This window comes from Triturus cristatus, chromosome 4_2, assembly GCF_964204655.1.
Source record: "Triturus cristatus chromosome 4_2, aTriCri1.1, whole genome shotgun sequence".
Lineage (NCBI taxonomy): Eukaryota > Metazoa > Chordata > Amphibia > Caudata > Salamandridae > Triturus > Triturus cristatus.
This window is the reverse complement of record NC_140586.1, coordinates 992614253-992629425: the sequence shown is the minus strand read 5'-3', so window position 1 is coordinate 992629425 and position 15173 is coordinate 992614253.

The window sequence follows — 15173 nt, the reverse complement described above, 5'->3', positions numbered from 1 at the left end:
GTTGAATATTTCCAACTAGGACCTGACGCAATATTACTCATTTTAATTGTTAAATCTGAGGTTTCTTTTCTCAATTCTCTATTTTCCTCTCTAACTGAAATCAGTTCCCTTTGGATACCTTCTAATATTTCTCCTAACTTTTTTAAGTCCAAACCTTCCGCCATTTTGCTCAGGTGTGAAAATAATACGTAGGCACTTCACTCTGTCAGATCTGTGCTCTTCTCTACACACAGGAGCAAAACGTCGCAAGTTCCCAGTGCCTCCTTCGGTCTTCCCAGCGGCCGCTTGGTATACGCGCCGCTGAAGAAACCCTAAGGGGGAAAGGGGATGGGACAGAGAAGAGACAGCCACTCAGCAATTCTTCTTTCGCTAGCCAGGACGTCTTTCTTTCTTCAGCTTTTCTTCTGACTGACGGGTAGACGCACTGAAAACAAATTTTCATGTTAACCTTAAATGATATCTTAACTTAATTACTAATTTGGGTATACATGTCTTTTCATTCTGTAAACCTACCCAGCCTATGAGTGACCAATGCCTCTCTTCATGTATTTTCTTTCGTGTCTTAAGTATGCCTTCCTTCTGGTACTGTAAACTAAAACATTACATGTATTAGCTTGTTACCTTACATTTGCTAAGCTTTCTTTCTTGTCTTTCCCTCAGTTTTCCTCACCAGTGATCTTCCTGAAGGATGCCTTGGACTGGAGTCTCTAGGTAAGTGGAATTTCTTTTGCTGCTTGTACTCGCTATTTTTCTTTATGTGGAAAGAGTTTCCCTTAGTATGCCTAGCGCTGTTCTTTACTAGCTTTCAGTTAACCTCCTGCTAAGGGAATAAATACTCCGCTCCAATGTTCATTACTTTTTCTCCACACCTTGTTCCTTATCTTGCCTTGTATTTATAATATTTACACTAAGTATAATTCCTGTCAGGCGAGAACTCAATTCATATAGTGACGCTACCACAAAGTAATGTCTCTTCGCTGTGATAACATTCTTCTTATCAGTCTATTTACATTTGTACAGGGCGCTTGCCAGAAAAGTTGCACCATAACCGGTTCTTTAACTACTCCTCAATTTGGGTCTCACAAAATGTCATGGTCTTACTTGAATCGTCATGAATCAGCAACTCCGTTGTTTCGCTATAACTAAGAAAAAACGCGACGAAAATTCTTCCCTCAACACTACGCATCGCTCACTGGTTTCCGACTTCTCTCCTCAGATACTTCGGTGAAGTGCGCCGCTCCTCAGGCTTGCCACCTGGATCTCACTGATTGAAAAAAAGAAAACTAGAGCGCTAACCTGCAATTCGCGCGACCCACCCTGCGGCCATTTTGGATGGAATCAGTTTTCTGCCTTGTACTTAGATGATAGGATGAGAGAGGGTTTTTTATCACAGAACGCTTGTAAGATAAATACGGTCTGACAGTCCTGACAGTACCCCCTCTCAAAGAGCGACCTCCCTGCTTGGGCTTGTTTGGAAATCTTCTATGAAATTCCCTAATTAATCTAGGGGCAGTGACATTTGAAGACACCTCCCAAGACCTCTCCTCAGGTCCATAGCCTTTCCAATCCAGCAAATAGTACAAACGGCCTCTTCGAACCCTTGCGTCCACTATCCGTTGAACCTCAAACTCTTCTCCCTTCACTGTTTGAATTGGTTTTGGTGGTTTCTGGATTCGTAAATCATTTGATGCCTTTTTTAAAAAAGAGACATGAAACACTGGATGTACTCGTAAACCCTTTGGCAACTTCAACTGGTAATTCAAGGTGCTTAATTTCTTCTCCATGTAGTAAGGGCCTACAAATCTTGGCTGAAACTTTCTGACTCCCTTAAGCCCTAGATTCTTAGTGTTTAGCCAAACCCTATCTCCCTCCTGCAATTCTGGTTCCTCCACCTCAGCCAAATAGCCATGTCTTGTCGTTCCGCATGTAGGCATGCTGGGTGTGAGATTGTTTGATGTTGACTTTCATCTCGTCCATGGCTTTGCTTGCGGCGTAGGTGGCAGCTCATCCTCAGCCTTGTGATTTTCCGATCCCGGTCGAGTCTGCAAGGGCAAGGTTGTCAGAGCAGCAGTTCCTCTTGGGGATGTTGAGGTTGACTCTCTCGTGGATGTCTTTGTGCCTGATGATGTTTAGTGAATTGAATGTGTGTGTGAGTAGTTTGAGGCTTACTTTCTCCTTGTCGGTGCTACATCGGATATTCTGTATGTGTTGCCTCTTGTGTTTGGGACGTGGGTTTCTGAAGACAGGTGTGTCTGCAGCTTTCAGGCTGTGTTAGAACTTGTGTAGTGGCGTTTTGTATATCCCTTTGTAGAGTTTGTTGCAGTAGTCCAGTCTGCTGGGTATGAGTGCGTTTGTGACAATTTTAATGCATCCTGGGGTTATCCATTGTGATGGATTCGGTTAGATCTGTAGACAGCTGTAGCACACAATGGAGTAGATCTGGATGGGCAGGATGATGGAGGATTTGGGATGATGCCAAACTTGCGTACATGGTTGCTACTGGTCGAACAGCCAGGTATTGAGTCGTCTCCTGAAGGTTAGAAGGTCTTCGGTTTGTCGTAGGTTGAGCGGGAGGGTCTACCCCGTCTTGGCGGCGCGGTGGGAGAAGGATCTGCCTCCGGCTGTGGTTCTATGGATGCGTGGGACGGTAGCCAGGTAGAGGTCTGCGGAGCGGAGTTTCCTGTTGGGTACGTAGAAGGAGAGTCGACTGTTGATATAGGCCGGGCCGGTCTTGTGGAGTGCCTTGTGTGCGTTGATCAGGAGTTTGAAGGAGATTCTTTTATCGACGGGGAGCCAGTGCAGGTTCCTCAGGTGGGGGTGATTGGTCACGGCACGGGACGTCAAGGATCAGGCATGCAGAGGCATTCTGGATTCTTTGCAATCTGTTGATGAGCTTGGTCGGGGCTCCGGCGTAGAGTGCGCTTCCGTAGTCGAGTCTGCTGCTGACTAGGGCCTGGGTGACTGTTTTCCTTGTGTCTGTCAGGATCCATCTGTAGGTCTTGCGGAGCATACGGAGGGTGCTGAAGCAGGTGGAGGAGACTCCGCAGTTGTTGCCTGTGGTTTAGGAGACAGGGGTGGGTGATGGTCCTTTGGCTTATTGAGGGGAAGAGCGAGTGGATCCAGGTGAGGGCTGTTCCTCGTATCCCCTTGTGGTGGTGTCTGGCATCTGGGGTGTGTTGTGTGAGAGTGTGTTTGAGGTGTAGTAGGACGTGTTGTCCGCAATGTGACACATGTCAAGTGGCATGTATATTTAATCATTATCAGCATGGTGTACGTTCCTGGTGCTGTGCTTGATGCCAAAACAAGACTGGGAGTGGTCCATGATGGAGTTCTCTTCAATGTAGCCAGTCAGCTAGGTGTTTATGGGTCTCTCAGTGACTTTGTCCACCACGGGTTGCAGGGAGATGGTCAGATGGTTTGTCTTGTCTGTTGGGTCATACTGTCAATGAGCAAATTTGTTAAACATCGTGACCGGTCTTGACGGTCTTCATGAAGGTGTCTAGGGATGGTGTGCATGTGAGCCTTGCTGTTGGCTCATTCAATGTCTTGGATGCATGCAGAGTTTATTTCCCCCATTTGGCACCATTTCACACCCAATTTACAGCTTAGACCCACAATTCACACCCACTTTTAAGATTTGCACCCAATTTAGGACACATTTTACCAAATTGAGCAACACATTCACACCCATTTTTCTGCTGGGACACACAGTTCACACCCACCTCTCATATTTGAGCACCATTCCACACCCACTTCTCAGATTTGAGCCCCATTCCACACCCACTTCTCCACATTGAGCCCCATTCCACACCCACTTCTCACGTTAGTGCCCCATTCCACACCCAATTTTCTGATTTGGCCCCCTTATCACGGCCTTAACAGTTAATTAACCAATTAAATCATATTTGGGCACTTCCAAACCCATACATTATAAATTATCATTTCAAGTACACCCTGTGAATCATGAATTACATACTATTTGACACAACCATTGATGGGTTGTGTGCCCGATTTTACCCATTGTAAAGTCAGCTTGCACACGCTTGACGCACTATTGCAACTCTCTGGGATAATGAAACATACACAGCATGATTTTATTTTTGGACTCTTACTTGCAATTATTGTACAATGGTAACATTTCATAGTGATCTACTGATGAAGGAGAGTAACTTGCAGACAGGGTATGTGTTGAGTTTGTTTATTGTCACAAACAGTACTTGAGGTCCTTTTCTACATACATTTATTTGCTTTTGTCATTCACAATCTGATGTGCTCATGTGAAGAAATGATTTATGATCCTGTCCCTTTGGGCAATTCCAGCCGCAGTGGCTGTGGGGTGTGGGCCACCTCGCTGATCCTCGTCATCATCCTGTTCATCGCCCGGTGCTGCAGGCACTTGTATCCAGGGGGCATTTGTGCGGACACAAATGTTGTGCAATACACAACATGCCAGTATTATTTTGTTCACCATTTCTGGGCTGTACAGCAATTTGCCACCTGTAATATCCAGGCAACGGAAACGTGACTTGAACACACCAAATGAACGCTCCACGATACCACGTGTGCGTCGATGTGCAGCATTGTACTGCCTCTGTGCCTGGGTGGTGGGGTTTCGTGTGGGTGTCATCATCCACGGGCAGAGAGCATATCCTTGATCACCTATGACATGTGAGGGATAGATGGGTACATGATTCCTTAGGCATACTATGTTGGCAGTGTTGACAGTTTATTATCTTGTGATTTTAGCAATTTTTAGACTTAGGTTAGACATGTGTTGCTTCTGGCTATTTAGCAGCATAAATGCTGAGTACATTGCCTCAGTGTTGATCGTCCAACCAGCCATTGAGCTTGTGTTTGCTGCACAGTTGCATACGTGTCACTACAAATGTACACAGTGGAACTGAGACCTGCTGTGAGAAGTTGGCCTGGCATATGCTGTCCTCTCGTTATAGGGGACACCTTGCACCAGTCAAATTCGACTCTTAAGGTGATAGGTTAAAAGACAACCTTTAAAGAAAGCTATCCTACTGGTAGCTGTGGAGAGCAGCCTTCAGGCTAAGTCTTGAAGGAGTGTTAAGCTTATAGTTTTACCATAGATAACCTCTTGAATGACCAAATGAAAGAGTAGTCCACACAGGTATATATATATATAATATATGTATTTATTCTAAGAATAGTCCCACTAGTCTCTTTATGAGGCTGGAGGTAAAGATACAATTCAAACAAGCATTGATAGTTATAATAAATAGCACTGGAATCATAGGGCCCCTGGGGGGGACCAAACCATATATCAAAAAAGTGGTATAAGAACCACGACAATTCTACAGACAATGCCTCGGGCATTTAGGGTCGCTGGCCCCTTGTGAAACCACCCAAGGTAGTGAGGAAGGGGACCCACGGGAGACACGTGAGGTGGCAGAAGCTACTGTCGGGATCTCTATTAAAGCCTATGGAGAATGTCGCGGTTGAATTTTACAAGGTTAAAAACACTTCTAGCAGGAGTTCAAGTTCAAGACTTCAGAGTTAAGCTTTTGAAGGGCCAACACCCACGAGAGTACCGAGGTACCACTGTTACCTGCCCCAGGGAAGCCGGGTGCATAGGTCGTTTTCGATGTCGGGTCGCGGGCTGATTTTCAATGGCAAAACGTGAAGAACTGCTGCTAGCAAGAAGCGTTGTCGATCTCGTGAAGATTGAAGATGTAGATCTTGAAGAGAGGGACCTGAAAGCAGAGGGGACAGAGTCTAGGTCACGGCACAGTGACCAGGGAGCTGAGGAGAAAGAGCCCTACAATGTTGGGTGCTTCCAGGTAGAAGAGGTGTAGCTTGGATCAGCAGCCACGGGCTCCGGGAGGCTCCAAGGAAGGCCAGCTTCTGGAGGGCAACTGTCCCATGCAGGATGAGGGTTGCTGCGGTGTTAGTGTCCGGATTGGATCCACTAAGCCTTGGCAACTGCAACCCACGCAAGATTCAAAAACAGCTACTGGTGCAGACCCACGAGGTCTGAGCGAGGTCTCCAGCAAGGAGACTGTAGAGCAGGCCTGGAGCAACCAGAGGAACTCTTGAAAGTAAAGATTGACCTCTGCTAGGGCCCACCAATTGAGGGACAAGGGACCACAGGAGGCAGCAATTTGGCATGCGTAAAGATGTGCTCACGGGTCGCCGGAGTGGGCTAGGGCATCGATCTTTGGCACAGATGATGCTGAAAGTTTGGCTCAATAATGGGCAAAAGTACAACTTCCCCACTCGTCGGGTTTGTGTGCTGTGCAAGAGGTGGCCGGTGTCCTGGGGTATTGGGGATCTCGGTACCCACGGGGCCCACGGTACTGAGCTTTGCTGTGCACACTCACTGGCCTCTGGGATGCTTGGAAACCCACCTCAAGGTAGATAGGAGTAGCCGATGCCCATAGGAGCAGCGAAGTTCCAACCAGGTCACTTCCAGTGTTTCAGGTGCCTGCCAAGCAGGGGGGTAACTCCTTTAGCCCAAGGGAGATTTCTTCATTCAGCTGTGCGACAGCAAGTTGAAGTTCAAGTCTGTGAAGTCCAAGAATAATCTGAGGCTCTGGGGGTGGCTAAATCAGAGCCCACCAATGAGAGTTCAGGCGGGAAAGGGTGGCTACACCCTCTCCCCTTTGTGTGTTTCCCGCCAGGGCAGGGGACAGGATGCCCCTGAACCAGTTCCAGGCAGTGTATGCGGAATGTAGGCACTGGAGAAGCCTACGTGCAACTCTGAAAGGCATCCTATGGTGCACCCACCCAGTTCCAATCCACATAGTCTGTCTGAGGAGGTGGGAGCACCTCCCTGCAACAATATCCCTATTGTCCAGCTTCCGTGGCTGGAGTTCTGCCCGGCAACAGGCAGCCAGAGTTGTGTGGGTGGCGGGTAGCATCCATTTTGTACTACGTGTGCACTTTTAAATTGGTGTCTAAATTCTGCCGCTTTTACCATATCGCCCCTCTAGCAGGGGGGAATCATGCCCTCATGCTCATGGCTGGACTGGGGGTATGATTCCTACATGTTTGACACCAAACACAACATGGTTCTGTGTAGCCACTCTCAAGTTATCACGCTATCGCGATTACTTATAATGCGGTTAAGAGTATATGGTATGGCTGTACTACAAACAACCCAGTAATAGTTTTACGAAGGTTGCAGAAGGGCCCTACTCAGGTAGGAGTTCCCCCTCACACATATCTCAGCACCCTGCCTTGTAGGATTAGCAAGGCCTGCTTTAGGAGTGACCTATGAGGATATATGTGTTGTATTAGGTGGGATACAGGATACCTATATCCCTGTAAGGGGTGCAAGCACCACCTTACTCAGACTACAGTAGTGGTCTGGTGGTGTCAGTTTGTATGGCTGTTCCAGGGGTGGCACAATAAGTGCTGCAGCCCCTGGTAGGCCTCTGAGGGACCCATGCCCTGGGTACCTAGAGTACCATCTACAAGGGGCTGATAGGGTGTCCTCAGTGTCCAATTGGTATGTACCTAAGGTACTCACATCGGTTTAGAGAGGAAGCAGATAGGCTGGGGTCCTGGATAGTAGGGCCACAGCCTGGCTAGAGTCATAAAACAGTCAAAACATCTGCAAAAAGTTGGGGGCAACTATGCAGTCGATGCCACTCTCCTACATAACCCCCCCAAACGCAGGGACATTAAACTAACCTTGACCAGTTGAGTCTTCATGTTCTAAGTGGAAATATCTGGAGAGGCCATCTGCATTGGCATGGTTGCTCCCAAGTCTATGCTCCACTGTATAGTCCATCCCCTGTAGGGAAATGGACCACCCAAGTAGTTTGGGGTTTTCACCCTTCATCTGTTTTAGCCATAGGAGGGGCTTATGGTCTGTTTGAACAAGGAAGTGAGTGCCAAACAAGTATGGCCTCAGCTTCTTCAAGGCCCAGACCACAGCAAAGGCCTCCCTCTCTATAGCTGACCAACATTTCTCTCTGGGGGTCAACCTTCTGCTATTAAAAGCTACTAGTTGATCCTGGCCCTCTTCATTCAGTTGTGATAATACAGCACCTACCCCCACCTCAGATGCATCAGTTTGAACTATGAATTCTTAGTTGGGGCTTTGGAGCACTGGAGCAGAGCACATGGCCTGTTTTAGGTCATCAAAAGCTTTCTGACAGCTGACAGTCCACTGAACTTTCTTGGGCATCCTCTTAGAGGTTAAGTCATTTAAGGGGGTCACAATGGATCCATATCCCTTTACAAATCTTCTGTAATAACCAGTCAGGCCTAAGAAAGCTCGGACCTGAGTCTGGGTGGTTGGAGCAACCCAGTCCATGATGGTCTGGATTTTGCTCTGAAGTGGTTGAACCTGGCCTCCACCTACAAGGTGACCCAGGTACACAACCTGACTCTGCCCTATCTGGCACTTAGTAGACTTGATAGTGAGTCCTTCCTTTTGCAGGGCTTCCAAAACTTTGATCAGGTGGATCAGGTGATCCTCCCAGGTGGAGCTGAAGACAGCAATATCAGATATGCTGCACTAAAGTCATCCAGGCCTGAGAGGACTTGGTTCACCAACTTTTGAAAAGTGGCAGGTGTATTTTTCAAACCAAAGAGAATTACACAATAAATTAATAGTGCCCACCAGGGATTGAAAATGCTGTTTTGGCTTTTGCAGATTCGGCTAACCTTATCTGCCAGTAGCCAGCTGTCAGATCAAATGTGCTCAGATATTTGGCTGAGGCCAATTTATCTATGAGCTCATCTGCTCTGGGAATGGGATGTGCATCAGTCTTAGCGACTGCATTGAGTCCTCTGTAGTCTACACAGGACCTCATCTCTCTCTTGCCGTCTTGGGTGTGAGGTTTGGGTACCAGGACTACTGGGCTAGCCCAAGGGCTATCTGAGGGCTCAATGACTCCCAATTCCAACATCTTTTGGACTTCTGTCCTTTTGCAGTCCCTGACATGGCCAGGTTGCATGTAGATCTTATTCTTGACAGGCAGACTGTCCCCAGTGTCCACTTCATGAGTGCACCAGGGGGTCTGACTTGGAGTCAGTGACAACATATGTCTGAATGACTGGAGAACTTGTCTACAGTCAGACTGTTGCTGAGCAGTGAGGCTGCCTGCCAAGGCTACACCATCTACTGACCCATCATCAGGGTTGTGAGAGAGCAGGTCTGAGAGAGGGTCACTCTCCTCCTCCTGTCCTTCATCCGTTGCCATGAGCTAGCCCATGTCAGCCCTGTCCACATATGGTTTCAGTCTGTTTACATGAAGTACCCTGTGGGGACTTCTGGGAGTGCCAAGGTCCACCAAATAGGTGACCTCTCCCTTTTTTTCCAATATGGTATGGGGTCCACTCCATTTATCTTGGAGAGCTGCTGGGGCCACTGGCTCCAGCACCCATACCTTCTGTCCTGGCTGGTACACCACCAGTACAGCCTTTTGGTCATGCCAGGCTTTCTGTAATTCCTGACTTGCCTCAAGGTTTTTGGTCGCCTTCTTCATATACTCATCCATCTGGTAGCGGAGACCAAGTACATAGTCCACAATATCCTGTTTAGGAGGTTTGAGAGGTAACTGCCATCCCTCCTTCACCAGACAGAGTGGCCCTCTGACAGGGTTGCCAATAAAAAGTTCAAAAGGGCTGTAACCAACCCCCTTCTGTGGCACCTTCCTGTATGCAAAGAGAAGGCAGGGCAGAAGAACATCCCATTTTCGCCTAAGCTTTTCTGGGAGCCCTTTGATCATACCCTTAAGGGTCTTGGTAAATCTCTCAACAAGCCCATTGCATTGAGGATGATAAGGGGTGGTGAACCTGTAGTTGACACCACACTCCTTCCTCATTGCCTTGAGGTAACTACTCATAAAGTTTGTACCTCGGTCTGGCAGTACCTCCTTAGGGAAACCCACCCTAGCAAAGATTCCCAGGAGGGCCCTTACCACCACAGGTGCTGTGATGGTCCAAAGGGGAATAGCTTCTGGGTATGTGGTGGCATGATCCACTACCACCAGAATAAACCTGTGCCCAGATGCTGTTGGTGGGTCAAGGGGACCGACAATGTCAATCCCTACCCGTTCAAAGGGAACCCCCACCACAGGTAGTGGTATCAGGGGGGGCTTTGTGGACTTACCTGCCTTGCCACTGGCCTGGCAGGTAATGCAAGAGCTACAAAAACTCTTACAGTCCTCACTCATTTGAGGCCAATGAAAGTGAGGGACAATTCTGTCCCAGGTCTTATTTTGGCCTAGGTGTCCTGCTAAGGGAATATCATGGGCCAGTGTGAGTAGGAAGCCCCTAAACTTCTGAGGTATGACCAACCTCCTGGCTGCACCAGGCTTGGGGTCTCGACCCTCAGAGTAAACAAGCCCATCATCCCAATATATCTTATGGGTTCCACCAGCATTCCCAGCAGCCTCAGCAGCAGCCTGCTGTCTGAGGGGTTCAAGAGTGGGGCAGTTCTGCTGCTCCAGGCTCAAGTCTGCCCTAGAAGGTCCCCCTGTCCCCAAGAACTCAACCTGATCAGGCTCAAGTTAATCTGGGACAGTTCCTTCTTCAGGTGTCAGATCCTCTTCTGCTATAAGAGTCTCTTCAGACTGATCCTGGGGGGAAGGCACTGCTACTCCTCCTCTTGGAAGGTCCGTGGTCCTTTTTTCCAGGACCCAAGGCCTGTTCATTTTCTGTCAGCTTTGCTTTTGACCTTGTCAGGGCAAACACTTCTGCAGGGATACCCAGCATTGCTGCATGAGTAGTCAGCTCCACCTCAGCCCATGATGAGGTCTCCAAATCATTCCCTAGCAAACATTCTACTGGTAGGTCTGCACTCACCACAACCTTCTTTAGGCCAGTTACCCCTCCCCAGGAGAAGTTAACAACTGCCAAAGCATGGTTAGTACTGACATTGCTTGCGTTGGTTACTTGGTAAGATTCCCCAAGTATGATTTGGCTAGGGTCCACAAGGTCCTTAGTCACCATGGTGACACTAGCCCCTGTGTCCCTGTATGCTAGAGATTCCCTTTCATTTATTCTAGGCTGTTGTTTGTATTTGCCCAGACCACTGGGACTCACAAATAGGGACAGGTCCCCATCACAAACTAACACAGCCTGAGTAGGCATTCTGACTAGGCCAGAGTCCTCTCCAGATCCCAGGGTCAACCCTACTATGCCCTTGTTCTGTGTACCACCACCTATAGCTGGACTAGGGGGAACAGATGCCTTAGGGGCAGGTGCAGTGGTACTTGTGGAGTCTTTGGCCTTGTTACAGTCTGAAGTCCAATGGGTTTTCTGCTTACAGTTTTTACACCATGGCTTCCTTGGCTGTTTAGCTTTATTAGCTTGGGAATTAGCGGATGCTGCTTTTTGGGGGCCTGTTGAAGACTGTTGGTCTTTTCCCTTTTCCCCACCCTTCTCAGAGTTTTTGGCATCTTTCTTTTTAGTTGCACACCCCAAGGGCTGGACCTTTTGCTTGATCCTGGTTCTGACCCATTTGTCTGCCTTATTTCCCAATTCTTGGAGAGAGGTCAGATCTGAGTCCACCAGGTGCTGATGCAATAGCTGATTCTGACAATTGGGCCGCTCTCATTAATCTCAATGGCCCAGTCTGTCCTCCAAATCTTTATCAAAATGTAGCAGCCTGTCTTCTCCTCTGAGTATTCACTCCCGCTGGGCTTCTCAGCCCAGGAACTCACCTATGCGCACTTCCAGGCCCTTTGCTCATGCTTTAGTGCCCCCTTCACCGGTCTTCTGATCTTCCTGGGACTCACCAGGCTGGGATACTGATGTAATGTGGGACCGTCTTTGACCTTGTTTCAGGCCAGACCGCTCCTCTGTCGCATCAGCACACCCTGCTGGTGCCGTATCCCTGCCCCTCGCTACTGCTGCTACTGTTGCTACTGCTGGAAGTTCGAGGCCCTCCTCAACCCACAGGCTCCCGCCTGCGCCTCATCCCTGGTGGCCCAGTGGTGGGCTGTAAGTATTGTAAGTATTGCTCTGCCTGTTTCTGTCTGATTTCTCTCTTTTTTGCTCATGTGTGGTTGCTCTGTCCATCCGATTGTGTTCTGTCTACTTCCACTCTCTCTGCTCATCTGTACTTGTTTTCTGTCCATCTGATTGCGTTGTGTCCCTGTCTAGCTCGCTTTCTTTCCGTTACTCGTGATCCCCGTTGTGCTGCCTCTGCTCCCCTCTGCTTCCCCCCGAGTGAATAAAGTTGCCTCCTTGTCTTTTTTGCTTTTTTTGCTGTTCTTTCCTCCTTTCCCCGCCGCCCGCTTCCCGCTCTTTCCCGTGGCTGCGTCTCCTGCGGCCCTGCCCTCCTCCCTCCCATTGGCTCCCGCTACCCGCCTCCCGCCTGCTCCTCCCTCTCTCCACCCCTTCTTAATGCAGGCCGCTGCGCGGCCGCACCGCTGGCACGCCCGAGGCGTGCCAGAGGCAAGCCCGTCTGTGCCCGTCCACGCCTGGACTGCGCCCAGCGCCAGAACCCCTGGCCCCCGACAGGCCCACCACGCACAATGGACCTTGAACGCCGCCACCCTCCTCGCACTCAACACCGGCCGCTCGACTGCCTGCTACCAAGCCACCCCGAAGCACAGTCACAGACCATTCTCCTGCCGAAACTGCTGCTACACCAGGACCCGAACCACCGCCACCCACACCAGCCCAGGAAACAACAACGAAATCAAGTGCATCCTACTCAACACCCGCTCCGTACACAAGCACACCATCGAACTCTGGGACCTCCTCGACTCAACAGCCCCAGACGTTGCGTTCCTGACGGAAACCTGGATGAACGCCTCCTTGGTCCCTGACATCGCCACTGCCATCCCGGACGGCCACAAAATCATCCGGAGTGACCGTACTAACAAGCCCGGAGGAGGAATCGCCATTGTCCACAGGAACCTCAGAGTCACATCCAGCACTGAAGAAACTCTCAGCACTGCCGAGCACCTACACTTCCAGATCCACACCGACCCGAGGACCACCCTCAGAGGAACACTCATCTACAGACCACCGGGCCCATGCCCACAATTCAACGAATCCATCGCCAACTTCATCAGCACGCACGCCCTCACCACCACAGACTACATCCTCCTGGGGGACCTGAACTTCCACCTGGAGAACAACAACGACAACAACACCACCACCCTGCTCGACAACCTCTCCAACTTCGGACTGAAGCAACTAGTGAACACCCCGACCCACCACGCAGGCCACACACTGGACCCCATCTTCTCCCCCAGCACCAACGTCACAGTCAGCCACACTACCACTCTCCACTGGTCCGATCACCGATGCATCCACTTCTCCTACAAGAAACTCACCGCACACATCCAACCGCCGCAGATCCCCCGAAGATGCTGGAGCAAAGTCACCACTGACCAGCTGACTGCCGCCCTCGCCCAGGGCCCCCCGGCCAACGCCTCGGACACCAACACCGCCACCCGAAACCTCACCCAGTGGATCAGCAACTGCGCCGACACCCTCGCCCCTATCAAGAACCCTCGGAACAAGCCCACCAGCAGGAGAACCACATGGTTCACCACAGACCTCAAGGACTCCAAAAAATCCCGCCGAACTCTAGAGAAAGCCTGGTGCCAAGAACGGACTGCGGAAAACCTCGAGGCCCTTAAGACTGCCACACGCAAACACCACCAGCCCATCCGCATCGCCAAGAGAACGGCCTTCAGAGAGCGCATAGACAACAACACACACAACAGCAAGGAGCTCTTCAGCATCGTGAAGGAACTCTCCAACCCAAGTTCCAACTCCAACGACATCCCCCCCTCACAGGACCTCTGCGACTCCCTCGCGGCCTTCTTCAACTGCAAGATCGCCGACATACACGACAGCTTCGCAAACCAGACGCCTCCACCAGCCGCAGAACCAACACCCCCCAGCGCCCTCCTCAGTTGCTGTACCCCCGTCAACACTGAAGACGTCACCCAGATCATGAACACCATCCACTCCGGCTCTCCATCCGATCCCTGCCCTCACCACATCTTCAACAAAACAGACACCATCATCGCACCCCACCTCCGAGACATCATCAACAGCCACTTCGAATCTGCCACCTTCCCTGAGAGTTGGAAACATGCTGAAATCAACGCCCTCCTTAAGAAGCCGACAGCAGACCCCAAGGACCTCAAGAATTTCCGGCCCATCTCCCTGCTCCCCTTCCCGGCGAGGTCACCGAGAAAGCAGTCAACAAGCAACTGACCAACTTCCTTGAAACCAACGGCTCCCTCGACCCGTCCCAGTCTGGCTTCCGCAGCAACCACAGCACCGAGACCGCCCTCATCGCCGCCACCGACAACGGAGAAACCGCAGACCTCATCCTCCTCGACATCTCAGCTGCCTTCGACACGGTCTGCCACCGCACCCTAAAAACACGTCTCCACAACACAGGGATCCAGGGAAAGGCCCTGGAATGGATCTCCTCATTCCTCACCGACAAAACCCAGAGAGTCCGCCTACCCTCATTCCACTCAGAGGCCACCAAGACTAACTGCGGCGTACCCCAAGACTCATCACTCAGCCCGAGGCTCTTCAACATCTACATGAGCCCCCTCGCCGACATAATCCACGCACACGACCTCAACATCATCTCCTACGCCAATGACACCCAGCTGATCCTTTCCCTGACCAGAGACCCAGTCACCGCCAAATCCAACTTCCAAGAAAGAATGAGGGCCGTCACCGAATGGATGAAGATCAGCCACCTGAAACTGAACACAGACAAGACGGAGGGCCTCATCCTTGGACCATCCCCCTCTGCCTGGAACGGCTCATGGTGGCCCGCCGCCCTGGGCACAGCACCGACACCCACCGACCACGCACGCAACCTAGGGTTCGTCCTGGACTCATCGCTCACTATGACCAAGCAAGTCAACGCCATCTCCTCCTCCTGCTTCAACACCCTCCGCATGTTACGAAAGATCTTCAAATGGATCCCCACGGAAACAAGAAGGACTGTCACCCAAGCCCTCGTCACAAGCCGGCTCGACTATGGCAACGCACTCTATGCAGGGACAATGGCCAAGCTACAGAAAAGACTGCAACGCATACAGAATGCCTCCGCACGCCTCATCCTGGACATCCCCCGCCACAGCCACATCACTGCCCACCTGAGAGACCTGCATTGGCTCCCCGTCAATAAGAGGATCACGTTCAAGCTCCTCACCCATGCACACAAAGCGCTCCACAAAGCCGGACCCGAATAC